Source organism: Crocuta crocuta, unplaced genomic scaffold, assembly GCF_008692635.1.
Source record: "Crocuta crocuta isolate KB4526 unplaced genomic scaffold, BGI_CrCroc_1.0 scaffold9, whole genome shotgun sequence".
Lineage (NCBI taxonomy): Eukaryota > Metazoa > Chordata > Mammalia > Carnivora > Hyaenidae > Crocuta > Crocuta crocuta.
The window spans coordinates 7036188-7051709 of NW_027551567.1; the positions used below are offsets into that span (position 1 = coordinate 7036188).

The 15522-nt window shown below is 36.8% G+C and overlaps 1 protein-coding gene across 3 annotated transcripts in view; it reads right to left on the reverse strand.

The window, feature by feature from the left end:
• DOP1A (DOP1 leucine zipper like protein A) overlaps positions 1-15522 on the reverse strand; it is a 101059-nt gene that overhangs the window by 85295 nt on the left and 242 nt on the right. The window lies entirely within an intron of this gene.

Sequence of the window (15522 nt, forward strand, 5' to 3'; positions counted from 1 at the left end):
TTCCTATTATCTGCTTGTTTCTTATCTACATTCCCTTAATGGAATGCAAATGCCATGAAGTCAGAAGCCTTATTGGGCTTGTTCATTCTTTTTTTCTCTCTCTCTCTTTTTATTTTTTATTTTTTTTCTTACAAATAGTTTATTGTCAAGTTGGTTTCCATATAACACCCAGTGCTCATCCCCACAAATGCCCTCCTCCATGCCCATCTCCCCCCTCCCCCCTACATCCATCAGTCCTCAGTTTGTTTCTCAGCATTCAAGTCTCTCTCATGGTTTGCCTCTCTCCCTTTCCCCCACCATTTCCCCCCTTCTCCTCCCCCATGGTCCTCAGTTAAGTTCCTCCTAATCCTCCTATACGTGCAAACATATGATATTTGTCCTTCTCTGCCTGTGGGCTTGTTCATTCTTGTATCAGCAGCCCCATAAAAGTGTCTGATACACAGTAGGCCCTCAAACATGTTTTGAATAAATGAATCTATAAATGTGAATACTGCTCACAAACCATTTTGCTTTTTTTTTTCTGAGAACTTTGAAGAAAAGAGCAAAACTACAGTTCTATTTTTTAACCAGTATAGTCACACTTGACCTCACTCCCTTCAAACAGACTATATTCATATGGTCATACTGAAGTACTTAATAGTACTTTAAAAAACTGAACAATTCTCCTAAAAACACCTATAAAAATGTGATCTAGTTACAGTTAAAAAAATTAGCTCAGTTTTAGCATCCTTATTTAGCATAACTACTTAAATGTGGAGGATGTCACTCTAGCCGTTGTGAAAGGAAATCTATTAAATATGATACTCCCAGAGGTCAAATCTTTTAAAACTAATTAGATGCAAATCTCTAGTTTGAGAAAATTCTGACACTTTTACTGTACTTTAGGTATATATTTATATTTTCACTTTTGATCTCAATGAAAATCATAAAAATAAAACCTAAGACACAAAAAATCAAAAATCTCATAATCTAGCAAGATGACAAACAGCAAATTTTATTTACTTGGAAAAAAGAGTAAAATTAATCAACATATTAAAAATTATCCATTAGAAATAGTCTGAATCTATAAAAATAAGATTCCTTCTAGCTTAACCTGATTTTTTTGACATATAAACAGCATGAAGAAAAGTAATTTAGAAAATAGAACAGTGTGAGCACATATTACAACCTAAAATAATCAGTTAATAGGTAGCTAAGATTCTTTCATAAGCATCAAATAGTTAGTAGTTATAATAATGAAGCTAAACATATGCCCTTGAGTTAAAGATAACATCCTGCCCCATAGTACAGCAGCCAAATAAACACTGCCCATACATTATTCAAGTTGATGATGATTGCTAACAGCCGCTCACACTGACTTTGTAATCACTATGTGCCAGGCACCATGCTAAGTCCTTTTACAAAAATTATCTCATGTAATCTTCACAACAAATCCATGAGGCAGGTTTGCTCACACAGCCATGTACATATGAACATTCTGGTGTTTGATATTTCACACAGAGTTAAGAGGAGGAAGTGGGAAGAACTCTGGCAGGCTGACCACTAGGCCTGGTTCATAACTGTTATTTTTTTGAACTTTTCCCCACAACTCTTAATTCTTCTGCCTGACCTATCCTACCTCTCTTCCCTTACCCAGTTTTTCAAGAACCTGTTTGACTCTTCAACTATCCAGTTTTTAGACTCTGTTCTTTCTTTTCCTTTTCCACTTATTTTCTTACAACATCATAATAGCGGTGCTTGGGTGGCTCAGTTGGTTAAGCATCTGACTCCTGATTTCGGCTCAGGTAATGATCTCATGGTTTGTGGGATCAAGCCCTACATGGGTCTCTGTGCTGATGGTGTGGAACCTGTTTGGAATTCTCTCTCTTCCCTCTCTCTGCTTCTTCTCCGACTTTGCGTGTTCTCTCTCAAAATATATAAACATTTAAAAACACCATAATAATGTAAGTACATACATTTCTGTTGTTCCTTCTAGACACTGGATTAAGGACAAGGACCAAAGCTGAACACTGAATACTCCAAGTTGTTCTGTACTTCCGTTTGTCCCAGTGTGTTTAAATTTAACTGAATATCTGTAAACAAATGTTATAGCCTGTGAAAAAGATGTAACTTTTTCCCAACAAAATAAAAAGTCCCATGCAGTGTTTTTTTTCATAAATTTTATTAAAAGTGTTCTAAAAAAATTATGAGGAAAACACACACAAAGATGCAAATTCAACCATGCCTATGCATCTAAAGAATAGGATCAAAATACTACATGAGCAGGAAAAACCCAACATTTTAGCTGAGTAATTTTACATACAGGAATATCAAAAAAGGATTCACACTGGACACAAACCACGCATGCATCTGTGCACATCAGTTTAGTCAAAGCTATACGAATGGTGGACAGTAAGTAGCACTGCAAGGGTTAAATCCCTTGATGGGCAAAGGAAAGTGACTACAATTAATTTTGAAGAGATCAAGATGCTTCGCAGAGAAAAATGGGGGAACTACCTGTAGCAGTCCTGCCTCTGCTTCCAATGTTCATTTCATGTCATGTTTTAAGGTTGACATGAAAATAGAACAGTATTAGTATCATGAAAGAACAAAAGAACCTTGCCGAGGTGTTACTTGGCAAGAGAGAGATTAACTGTAGATATTTTGGTAGATTCTGAAGTACCTAACAGAATCAGAACCAAAATACAGTGTTGCTTATTGTAAAACCTTTTATTCAGAGTCTCTTTACAAAGACTGGGTGTCCTCCAAAACGCTGATAAACTCTCAACTGTTATCATTGTTATTATACCTCTCCTCACCTTGTTTCATACTTTGCTCTTGAATTTTTTTAGGATATCAGTCCAAGAAATATAATCTGTCAAGCACTGCTATCATTATTCTCTTTTTGTTTTTACTTCATTACTGAAGTAACCAGCACTATCATCTTCCCAATCACACAAGCTTGCACTTTGGCCTTATTTCCTATTCTTATATCAAATCTATCTATAAATTCTCCACCCCCACCCCCCACCCCTGAAGTTGACTGTGGTAGGCACTATCTTTCAAAATAGTCTTTTAACCATAGCTCCTGAACAGTTTCTGCCTGGACTATTACAAGAGCCTTCTATTTTTCACTATTTTCAGCTTTCTAAGAACTAATTAATTTTACACAGCAAAAAAACTGTATATATTACTCCCTGCCGGAAGCTCTGAAAGTAAACTTCAGATCAACAAAAAGCACTTGAGCCCAGTATTTACTTGTAACACCTAAAAAGTACTCTTATCATTGCCGAAATTGTAACATTACTTAGAAATGAAACAAACTTTTATTAATTTTATGACTCAGTATTTTCATAAACTGCACCCATTCAATCTTATAATCCATATTTCTTTCCTAAGCAAAATTTGACAAAATTTCTTTACTTGACCAAACTTTAGTAAAACTTCCGAACCTTCTCCCAGGCCCACCTGTGCACCTGTAAAATGTAATTTTAGCAAGAAACTTGTGATGTCAGCCTAACCAGAATTTTCCACCTTCAGTATCTGACCACCCTCAAGATCTTATCAGGCTCCTCATCCTCCATTATCTGGACACCCCAGCCTATCTTCAGCAAGAATTCTGTTAGGTCTATTTAGTCAAAATCTCCCTTTACCCCTGATGTTTCCTTTTAGAGTAATTGTCCATACTCTGATTCCTATCCTGGCCCTTGGCTATAAAGGTCCACTGGCTGTTGGGAGGAACCATTAAGGTGTGACTGCCAGTTGACCTATAAGCTGAACTCAGGCAATTGGAGGCTCCCCACTTCCTCGCCTGTCATTAGGATGTGTCTTCTGTGTGCCTTTCCTGCTTCCAGAAGCTGATCTAAGCATACAGCCTTGAGACAGAAATATGGTGTGGGGGCTACCTGAACTGGGTACATGATTGAACCCAGTTAAGGCCTCTATACNCTTAGACGACTGAGCCACCCAGGTGCCCCGAGATCTACTTGTTTTAAGGCCACACAAGACAAGCCCTATATGTAAATTCCCTCACTTATTAAACTTGCCACTTAAAAATCTGGAATGGTTGCCCTCTTTGTTCTGTCTCTCCTTTCCCTCCATAGACAGGGTTGGGTTTCAGATTTTAGACACTGGTTCTGAGGAGGTTACAAGCCAAGACTTGCCCATATTATATTCAGAGGAGAGGCCAATCTCTCTCCTCCACTGTAAAATCCCATTGCAGTGGTCCCTACATCTATCATGATGATCCTTAATAAAGTTGGCCTTACCATCTTTAACAAGCATCAATACATATATATATTTTTTAACAATAGCCAACTGTACAAGGCTTACTGCCTCCCACCTCAGTGCCTTTATATATGCTTTCTTTTTTGGTATGCCCCATTCTCCCTTTCATTACTTAAAATTTTCCTATCAAACTATATTCAAAATGCTATGACTGTACGATTTCTTTTTCTTCTCCTTCCCCTCCCCCTCCCCCCTCTCCCTCCCTCTCTCCTCCTCCTCCTCCTCCTTTTTTTTTACAGTAAGCTCTATGCCTAAGGTGGGGCTTGAACTTACAATCCCAAAATCAACAGTTGCATACTCTACCAACTGAGTGAGTACATCTTCTGATTCAATCCTTTTTGGCTCACTCTTTAATCAGGCCCTCTTTCAATATTTAGAAACATGGTTTTCATTACAGGATAGCATTGTTTTTAATATCTATTTTAACTACTTTGAGAGAGTGTGCATGAGCAGGGAAGGGGTAGAGAAAGAGGTAGAGAGAGAATCCCAAGTAGACTCTGCACTGACGGCACAAGTCTTAACCTTACAAACCCTAAGATCATGACCTAAGCCAAAATCAAGAGCTGGATGCTTAAATGACTGACCACCCAGGAACTCCTAGCATTTTAAGATGCATATATACTTCATGTTTCTAAAAGTTTAATGTCATTTATCTTTTTTCAACTGCGGTAAACACACATAAAATTAACCATTTTTAAGTGTATAGTTCAGTAGCGTTAAGTGTATTCACATTGTGCAATTTACTTCCAGAATATTTTCATTTTGCAAAACTGAAACTTTATACACATTAAAAATCAATTCCTCTTTTCCCTCCTCCCCAGCTCCTGGCAACCACCATTTTACTTTCTACTTCTAATTTGACTACTTCAGATATTTCATGTAAGTGGAACCATAAAGTATTTGCCTTTTTTGTGACTGGTTTATTTCACCTAACACACTGTCCTTGTTTATCCATGTTGTAGCATGTGAGAGGATTTCCTTCCTTTTTAAGGTTATATAGTATTCTATTGCAGGTGTATTATTTATCTATTCACCTGTTCAGAGACATTTACATTGTTTCTACATCTAGGCTATTGTGAGTAGTGCTGCTATGAGCTTGAGTGTGTAAATACCTCTTCAGGATCCTGTTTTATTTTTTTTTAAACTTTTTTTTCAATGTTTTTATTTATTTTTTGAGAGAGAGAGAGAGAGAGCGCGCGAGCGCAAGCAGGGGAGGGGCAAAGTGAGAGAGGGAGACCCAGAATCCAAAGCAGGCTTCAGGCTCTGAGCTGTCAGCAGAGAGCCCGAAGTGGGGCTCGAACTCATGAACTATGAGATCATGACCTGAGCGGAGGTCAACTCAACCAACTGAGCCACCCAGGCGCCCCCTCAGGATCCTGTTTTCAATTCTTTTGAATACATACTCAGAAGTGGGAATGCTGGACCATATGATAGTTGTTTTTAAGAGGAACCACCATACTGTTTTCCAATGTAGCTGTACCACTTTACATTTTTTCCTTCAAAATCACTGTATTTTATTTTTAAACTTAAACCCAAATTAGTTAACATATAGTGTAATAATTATTTCATGAATAGAATTTAGTGATTCATCACTTACATACAACACTCAGCACTCATCCCAACAAGCGTCCCCCTTAATGCCCCTTTGCCCATCTAGCCCATGCTCCCACCCAACACCCTACCAGCAATCCTCAGTATGTTCTGTTTTTGAGTCTCTTATGGTTTGTTTCCCTCTCTGTTTTTATACTACTTTTGCCTCCCTTTCCTTATGTTCATCTGTTTTGTTTTTTAAATTCCACATAAGTGAAATCATGTGATATTTGTCTCTCTTACTTTGCTTAGCATAAAACACTCTAGTTCCATCCACGTTTTGCAAATGGCAAGATTTCATTCTTTTTGATTGCTGAGTAATATTCCAGCACATGCACGCATGTGCACAAACACACACACACTATATCTTTATCCATTCTTTAGTCGATGGACATTTGGGCTCTTTCCATACTTTGGCTATTGTCACTAGTGCTGCCGTAAATGCTGGTGTGCATGTGCCCCTTTGAATCAGTACTTCTGTATCCTGTGGATAAAATACCTAGTAGTGCAATTGGTGAGCAGAAGGGTAATTCTATTTTTAATTTTTTGAGGAGCCTCCATACTGTTCTCCAGAGTGGCTGCACCAGTTTGTATTCCCATCAGCAGTGCAAAAGGATTCCTCTTTCTCAGCATCCTCACCAAACATCTGTTGTTGCCTGAGTTGTTAATTTTAGTCATTCTCATTGGTGTGAGGTGGTATCTCATTGTAGTTTTGATTTGTATTTCCCTGATGATGAATGATGTTGAGCATTTTTCCATGTGTCTATTAGCCATCTGGATGTCTTCTTTGGAAAGTGTCTATTCACGTCTTTTGCCAATTTCCTCAATGGATTATTTATTTTTTGGGTGTTGAGTTTGTTAAGTTCTTCATACATTTTTGGATACTAATCCTTTACCTTAAACATCACTTGCAAATATCTTCTCTCATTCTGTCAGTTGCCTTTTAGTATTGCTGTTTCTTTTACTGTGCAGAAGCTTTTTATCTTGATAAAGCCCCAATAATTCATTTTTGATTTTATTTCTCTTGTCTACAGAAACATGTTAAGTAAGAAGTTGATGCCAGCAAGGTCAGAGAGGTTGTCTGTTTTCTCCTCTAGGATCTTGATGACTGTTTTACATTTCGGTCTTGATCCATTTTGAGTTTATTTTTGTGTATGGTGTAAGACAATGGCCAAGGTTCATTCTTCTGAATGTTGCTGTCCACTTCTCTCAGCACCATTTGCTAAAGAGACTGTCTTTTTTCCATTGAATACTCACATATTTGTGGGTCTCTTTCTGGATTCTCTATTCCACTGGTCTATGTGTCTGGTTTTGTGCCAGTACCATACTGTCTTGATGATTAGAACTTTGTAATACAGCTTGAAGTCCAGAATTGTTATGCCTTCAGCTTTGGTTCTCTTTTGCAGGATTGCATTAGCTATTTGGGGTCTTTTCTGGTTCCATACAAATGTTAGGATTGTTTGTTTGTGCTCTGTGAAGAATGCTGGTGATATTTTGATAGGGATTGCCCATTTTACATTTCCACCAACACTGCAGAAAACTTCTAATTTCTCTTACATCCTTGCCAACATGTTTCAGTTTTTTGATAGTAGCCATTCAAATGGGTGTGAGGTGGTATCTCATGGTAGCTTTGACTTGCATTCTCTAATTAATGATGCTGAAAATCTTTTCCTATGCTTTGGCCATTTATATATAATCTCTGGAGAAATGTCTATTTAAGTCTTTGCCCATTTTTTAATTGGGCTATCTTTTTGTTGCTGAGTTGTAATTCTTTATACATTCATGTGTAGCTAGCTTCCAGGATGACTTCCAATGATCCTCAACTCCTGATATTCATACTGTTGTATGAATGTGATAAGGACACTTCAAGCAGCCCTCCAGGGAGAAACTCAGACCTCCCTTCAACAGCCTGAAACAAGTTGCTAGTGTGCAAGTGAATCACTTTGGAAAGGGTTTCTCCAACTCCAATCAAACCTAAAGACGACAGCAGTTCAGGCCAACATCTGTCTGCAACCTCATGAAACTCAAGTCAGAACCTTATGGCCAAACTGCTCCCTCAAATCCCTTCTGAAAGAAACTCTTTATTGTTTTAAGTCACTACGTTTTGGGATAATTTGTCATGCAGCCATAGAGGACTAGAACGTTTATTCTCAAAAAATACTTTCCTTTTTTATTTCAAACAATTAAAAAAATTTTTAATGTTGGTTTATTTCTGAGAGAGCCAGAGTGTGAGCAGGAAATGAACAGAGAGACTGGGAGATGCAGAATCTGAAGCAAGCTCCAGGCTTTGAACTGTCAGCACAGAGCCCAATGCGGGGTCTAAACCCACAGATTGCAAGATGTGACCTGAGCTGAAGTAGGTCGCCTAACCTACTGAGCCACCCAGGTAACCCAAAACAATTTTTTTTTTTGAGTACAGCTGACACACAATGTTACATTAGTTTCAGGTGATTTGATGAATTTACACATTATGGTGTGCTCACCAATGTAGCCACCACCTGTTATCATACAACACTGCTACAATATCACTGACTATATGCCTCATGGTGTGCCATAATTAGAAGCCTATATCTCTACTCCCCTTCACCTATTTTGCCCATTCTCCCACCCGCACCGCTCCTACAACCATCAGTTCTCTGTAGGTCTGACACTGTTTTTTGTTTGTTCATTTGTTTCAATTCCACATGAGTGAAATCATATGATGCTAAGTGACTTATTTCACTTAGTATAATACCCATTAGGTCTATCCATGCTATTGCAAAAAGAAAAGTCTACATAATTTTCCATTGTGTGTGTATTATACACCACATCTTCCTTATCCAATTATCTATCTGTGGACACTTGGGTTGCTTCCCTATCTTGGCTATCATAAAAAATGCTGCAATAAACACAGGGTGCATACATCTTTTCAAGTTAGTGTTTTCATTTTTTTGGTAAATACCCAGTAGTGTAATCACTAAATCATATGGGATTTACGTTTTTTATTATTTGAGAGAGCTCTAAACTATTTCCACAGTGGTTATATCAATTTGCATTCCCACCAACATTACACAGGGGTTCCTTTTTCTCCACATCCTCACCAACAGTGATTATTTCTTGTCTTTTTAATTTCAGCCATTCTGACAGGTGTAAGGTATTATCTTATTGTGATTTTGATTTGTGTTTCCCTGATTACTGATGTTGAGCATCTTTTCATGTGTCTATTGGCCATCTGTGTATCTTCTTTGAACAACAATCTATTCAGAACCTCTACCCATTTTTTCATTGGCTTGTTTGGGGGGGGGTTCTGGGCGTTGAGTTGTATAATTCTTCATATATTTTGGATATTAACCCCTTACTGGATATAAAGCTGGAGGCATCACAATTCTAAATTTCAAGATATACTACAAAACTCCAGTAATCAAAACAGTATAGTACTGGCACAAAAAGAGACAAATAGATCAATGAAACAGAACAGAGAGCCCAGAAATAAACCTATGTTTATATGATCAATTAATCTATAACAAAAGAGGCAAGAAGAGACATTGAGGATAGATTTCTTCAACAAATGGTGCTAGGAAAATGGAATAGCTATATGTAAAAGAATGAAACTGGACCACTTTTGAATACCATGCACAAAAATAAAATGGACTAAAGACCTAAATATGAGACCTGAAACCATAAAAATCTTAGAAGAGAACACAGGGAGTAATTTCTTTGATACTGGACTCAGCAACATTTTTCTAGATGTATTTCTACTATCGATGGAAAGAAAAAGCAATAAATACTGGGACTACATCAGAATAAAAACCTTTTGTAAAGTGAAGGAATCCATCAACAAGAAGGCAACCTACTGAATATTTTCTTTTTAAAACACAACCTCTATAACTTAAAAGACATACTAAAAACAGTAGTTATATCACATCAAACTAATAGGCAACCTCAAATTACTAGAATCAGGTATGCTTGGGACACCTTCCAATAAAATGTACCATAAAAATAATCATGTTGGGGGCACCTGGGTGGCTCAGTCAGTTAAGTGTTTGACTTCAGCTCAGGTCATGATCTCATGGTTTGTGAGTTCAAGCCCCATATTGGGCTCTCTGCCGCCAGCACAGAGCCTGCTTAAGATCCTCTGTCACCTCGCTTTCTGCCCCTCCCAGCTTGCACGTGTGTGAACTCTCTCTCAAAAATAAATAAAACCAAAAAAATAATCATGTTGCTAGAACCCTTCACTCAGCCTTAAGGGTGTACTCCTGATTAACTGGTGGTAACATTTATAGAATAGCTGGTATACAAAATGGAAGTCACTTAATATTTATTTTTCTTCCAAAATGACAGACATACTTTAAAGCAAGTACTACATTCTATTTTTTCTCAGGATAAAAATTGTTCAGTAAATTTTAAAATCAAATATACACTTTAAAATAAGTATATATGAAAAGCCACCATGCAAAGTGCATCACACTGAAGATGAGCTCAAAGTATTGTAGCAGACTGGGATGGCATTTATGGTATGTAATAAACAAGAGTTCTAGCTATTTGGAAAATCTGACTGATCATAACACGTATCTTAAAGGTTTGTGAGTAGCTGATACAGCACAACAAAAACAAATGGAAATGTAAGGTTATTTACCTGTATAATTTAAAGGACTGACTGCTGTGCTTTTATAGTTTTTCTGATTACAGTCAGTGTTACTTTCAAAAGCTAAGAGTTTATCTGCAATGCTTCTATACTGCTGATTTCATAGTAGAGACAGAGGAAAGAAACTACTTGCTTGGGTGAAATCTCTTATGAAATAAAGACTATTGATCCAAAGGGTTCTTTTCTTATTCCAAATGGAGATTATATTCCAGAACCTGAGATTAACAGCAATGTGACCTCTGGTTGAGTAGCAAATTACTGTGTATACTGATAAACTGAGTGTTACCATTTAGATAAGTTAGTTTGTGGATATCAGCAACACCAAACTAAATGATGTATTTATCTGAACTTTTGGTTCATGAACACAAAATAATGGTAATTTAAACATGGAGCTCATAATACAGATATAAGTCTAAAAATAACCACCGCAAGTTGAAATACAGGATGTATTTTACAGAAGAAGAGTAGGGAATTTATTTTCCTGCCTGGTCACATTAAATTCTGTGAGAATTTTTCATTACTTCCCTGGGGGGAGGGNGGAAGAAGTGAAGCAGCTATTATATTAAGTTTATTACCGCATCCACGCTTATAGGAGCTATTACCAAATAAACATATTATCAACATTTCACCACTCCTGAATCGACAGTCATCACTTTTCATATAAAAGTCTCTTACTGATTTATAGATTTAGATTTCTTTAGATTCAAAGGTTTATCTTACAGCTAAAGTACCTTAATAATAAAAAAGTGAATGTTTTATTTATAAAATAATATTAGTAACATTAAAGACATTTTTTGAAAAATAGAAACTTCCCTAATTCAGTAATGATCATAAAATTTTTTTATTCTTTTTTTGAAAAACACCTTTTAAATTGCAATTGAGGCTTTATTTCCCAGTTCTTCCACAGATGAAATTCTAAAGAATTCAGGCCCTGGTTAATCCAGTATCTCTTCAAATTTTGGCCACCAATCAGATGTGAGATGCTTATATGGGGTCCAAGGAATAAGCTAAGTGACACTGAATCAGTGAGGAATTTATTTCCTCTTCAGTATCTTGCAGTTCCTGTGACTGCATCAGGAAGTTCTCAGGTTGATGGCAGAATGTTATCAACACCTCTGTAATTCTTGCTAATCTCTCTTTTAAACAAAGAACAGGCTTAGAGTGTTCGACAGCAAATTGTTTCTAGAGTTTAACAACACTTTTGTTTTCATTATTTTCATCTTTATGTCTACTTCTGTTTATGGAAAGTGACAGCTACTTTTTATTTATTTATTTTTAATGTTTTTTAATTAAAAATTTTTTAATGTTTTAATTTATTTCTGGGAGAGAGAGAGACAGTGTGAGCAGGGGAGGGTCAGAGAGAGAGGGAGACACAGAACTAGAAGTGGGCTCCAGGTTCCATTCTGTCAGCACAGAACCTGATGTGGGGCTTGAACTCACAACTGGGAGATCATGACCTGAGCCAAAGTCAGATGCTTAACCAACTGAGCCACTCAGGTGCCCTCTACTTTTTATTTTTGGTGGTTATTTCAAGTTTTCTTTAAAAATTATGTTAATAACTACATGCATACAAAGAAATGCAAAGGAAATAAGTATATAGGAAGTATGCAGATATGGACAAAGTTCAGAGAATATAAGAACGACTACTGTTGGAGAAATACTATACTTATCCATTTGGTCAACAAATAAATACAAGTGCCTACTATGAGCATTGGTTTATAAACCATTGGTTTAGCCATTAAGGACAGACAAGAATGATAAATGCTAACAGGAAAGTCAGAAGAGAATTACTTCAAAATGAGGTAATCAAAAAAAAGATCCATCAACAAGGTGGCACTGGAGCTAGCATAGTATGATGTAGACCTGCCAAGACGGAGAGCACGCATCTGAAGAAAGTAGAGTACAGGCCTAAGTGGTGGCACATTCCAAATCCTAATTGTGCTGCTGGTTACCTGGGTGTGTATATAATATACACATAAAATGAATGCACATTATATGTAAAATTTCCCTTAAATTTGGTACACTGTCTTTGACCTGTACAATAAAAAATTATTGACGTTTTAGGCTTGGAATAGCTTGGGGAGGGGGAGGTAAATAGGTAAACACAATAAGGAGAAAAAGGAAATCATTTAAAGACAAGGGAATCAAAAGTACTTATTTTCATATCATAAATTTTCAATAAAAACTGTAAGCTATGGGGCACCTGGCTGGCTCAGTAGTTAGAGCTTATGACTCTTCGCAGGGTTGTGAGTTCAAGCCTCACACTGTGTGTAGAGACTGCTTAAAAAAATTGTAAGAAAAAAACAACCCAAAAAACACACACAGGCAAAACCAAACCACAAAATAACAAAATACCCTGCCATTAAACAAAAATCACAGCTACATACTTCTCAACTGTTTAATTTCAGGAAGAAAATTTACCTGAATTAAGGCTTACCTCCTGACTCCCTCAAACAAAGGAGCACATTAATAATACTCCTAACAAAGTATCAAATAAAGTATCCACACTGTGTGCTAGGGACACCTCACAGAATTTAGTGAAGTAATTTAAAACTGCACTCAACACTTAGATCCTGTTTGTAAGCAACTCAGAAAAGACTATCTTAGAATTTATGTTTTAGCCTTGAACCCTTTCTAATGATCTAAGCTCTTAAAATTATTTAGTTATTAATGATTAAGTACATTTCAAATGGCTCTTATTACATTTCATAGTTTAAGAACTCACGACTAAAGAGGGAATTCATTCACAGTAAAAATAATGGCATTATCAACAAATCTTGTTGGAAGTTTATAAAGCCACTCCTAATAAAATCAATGACTTAGCCATAAAAACATCAATTATAACTCAAAAAAAAGCATCAAGAGAACAGAAAAATAAAAGACAGTCCTCTGCCATAAATTAAAGCATTAAAGTACATAGAAACCTATGTGCATCTATAATATTTTACTAAGGAAAATATATGCCTTTTGTTATACCAATGAGTTGCCACTAGATCTTCATGCCCTAGAAAGTTTAAACTGAAAGCTAAATAAAAAGCATAATGTAGGGAATTTTAGAACTGAAAAAAGACACAGCTCAGGTATAGGCGGTCCCATCTTATGAGAGTCCAATTTATAATTTTTCACAGTGGCAGCAAGCCGCAGCTCCCAGTCAGTCACAGAATCATGAGGGTAAACCACTGATATACTCACAACCATTCTTTATCCACACATTCTTTTTCGTTTAGCATAGTATTCAATAAATTACATGAAATATTCAAAACTTTTATAATAAAATGTGCTTTGTGTTAGATGATTTTGCCCAACTGTAGGCCAATGTAAGTATACTGAGTATTTTTTAAAAAATTTTTAAACGTTTATTTTTGAGAGAGACAAAGTAGGGGAAAGGCTGAGAGAGGGGGAGACACAGAATCTGAAGCAGGTCCAAGCTCCGATGCTGTCAGCACAGAACCTGGTAGGGGCTCGTACCCAGGAACTGTGAGATTGTGACCTGAGCCAAAGTCCGACGCCTAACCAACTGTGCCACCCAGGCGCCTCTAGTATACTGAGCATTTTTAACATAGGTTAGATGTATTAATTACATTTTCGAAGTATTGTATTTTCCATTTATGATGGGTTTATAGGGACATAACCCCATCATAAGTTGAGGAAGATCTGTACAGTAATTGTCAAACTGGTATTCTATGTAATTATATTCCTGATGTTAACAGGTAGGCCATGAGAAAATAAGCTTACTGGCCAGGTAAGTTTAAGAAATGCTTTGATAAACTTTATACAAATATAAGCACAGTACTAAAGGTTTTGAGAAATCCTACAGTTAAAAGTAAATCAGAAGTTAAAACTGGTTTAACCAATGTGCCCCTAAATCATTTGTCATAGAACACTGTTTGGGGCAGTAAGGCTATTAATGGATTGAGAACAGTATTTAAGGGGAGACATCAGTTTGGAAAATTCTGATCTTATGAAATTCCCTTAAACAGATAACAACATTGATTAGAGAGATCACATCTCCTTAGGAGAACAAAGGACTTGAACAAAATCTTTCATTCCTAGGCCATCGCTCTTTCCACTACTTTAACTACAAAATAAGACTCTTTAAACTGTATATAGTTAATTTATATTTTAACATTCTGGTTATGGTGTCACATTTTCTGACTTGTGTATTAACTTCCATGTTTTTAATTCTTCCTTCAAGATCTGGTTTCCTAATAAACTAGGCCCACCTGGAGATTTACTATTGTTTGGTACTAACGGGGAATGATTTCATTTGGAGTAGCAGCTTAAAGTGATCACTAAAATACAGCATTTGTCCTACAAGTGGTTTTAATTTTACTCTTTTTATAACTTCTGTCAGCTCAACTAAATCAGTTATTAGTGAATTTCTTAGTATATAATGTCAACATATGCCATCCATGATAACATACTAGATCTTCCGTGTAGAAGAAAGCCAACAACATCAAAATTGAGAGATTTCTGACTTTCAACAATTCTAAGCTTATTTGTCAGGCAAACAGTTCCTATCTTTTATTGTAATTATCAAAAAGATGTTTTCATTGCTTTAACTACAGTCTCCAAATCAGATTATCACGATATATTTCTCAAACTCCATATAACTATATATTATAGTGCAAGAAACAACTCTTTCAGCTTTAAGGAAGTATAGTTGTGTGCCACTCCCCCTCCCCCCTCAAGGTAGAAGAATGGAAGAGACTGAACAAGTAACTGTTGTTATGCTGCAACTTTAAAAGGCTTGAGAATCAAAGGTGATAACAGTTAACAACTTCCTTATGACTAACCTGACTTCCTCTAATAAACTTCTGCGCTCCTTTCCTTTCCACCCGCAACATGGAACCTTAACTATAGCTGGTATTCGTGTCTCCTCAATCCTAGAAGAACCCACCAGATGAATGAGACGGCATGAAGCCTGCATTCCACCAACAAAGAGGTTACTCCGCGCGCCTTCAACGCACAGGTGCGACCTCCACCCCCAACCTTGCGCACCACTGGGCCCCCTGCGCAGGAGGCCCCACCTCCTTGGGGCC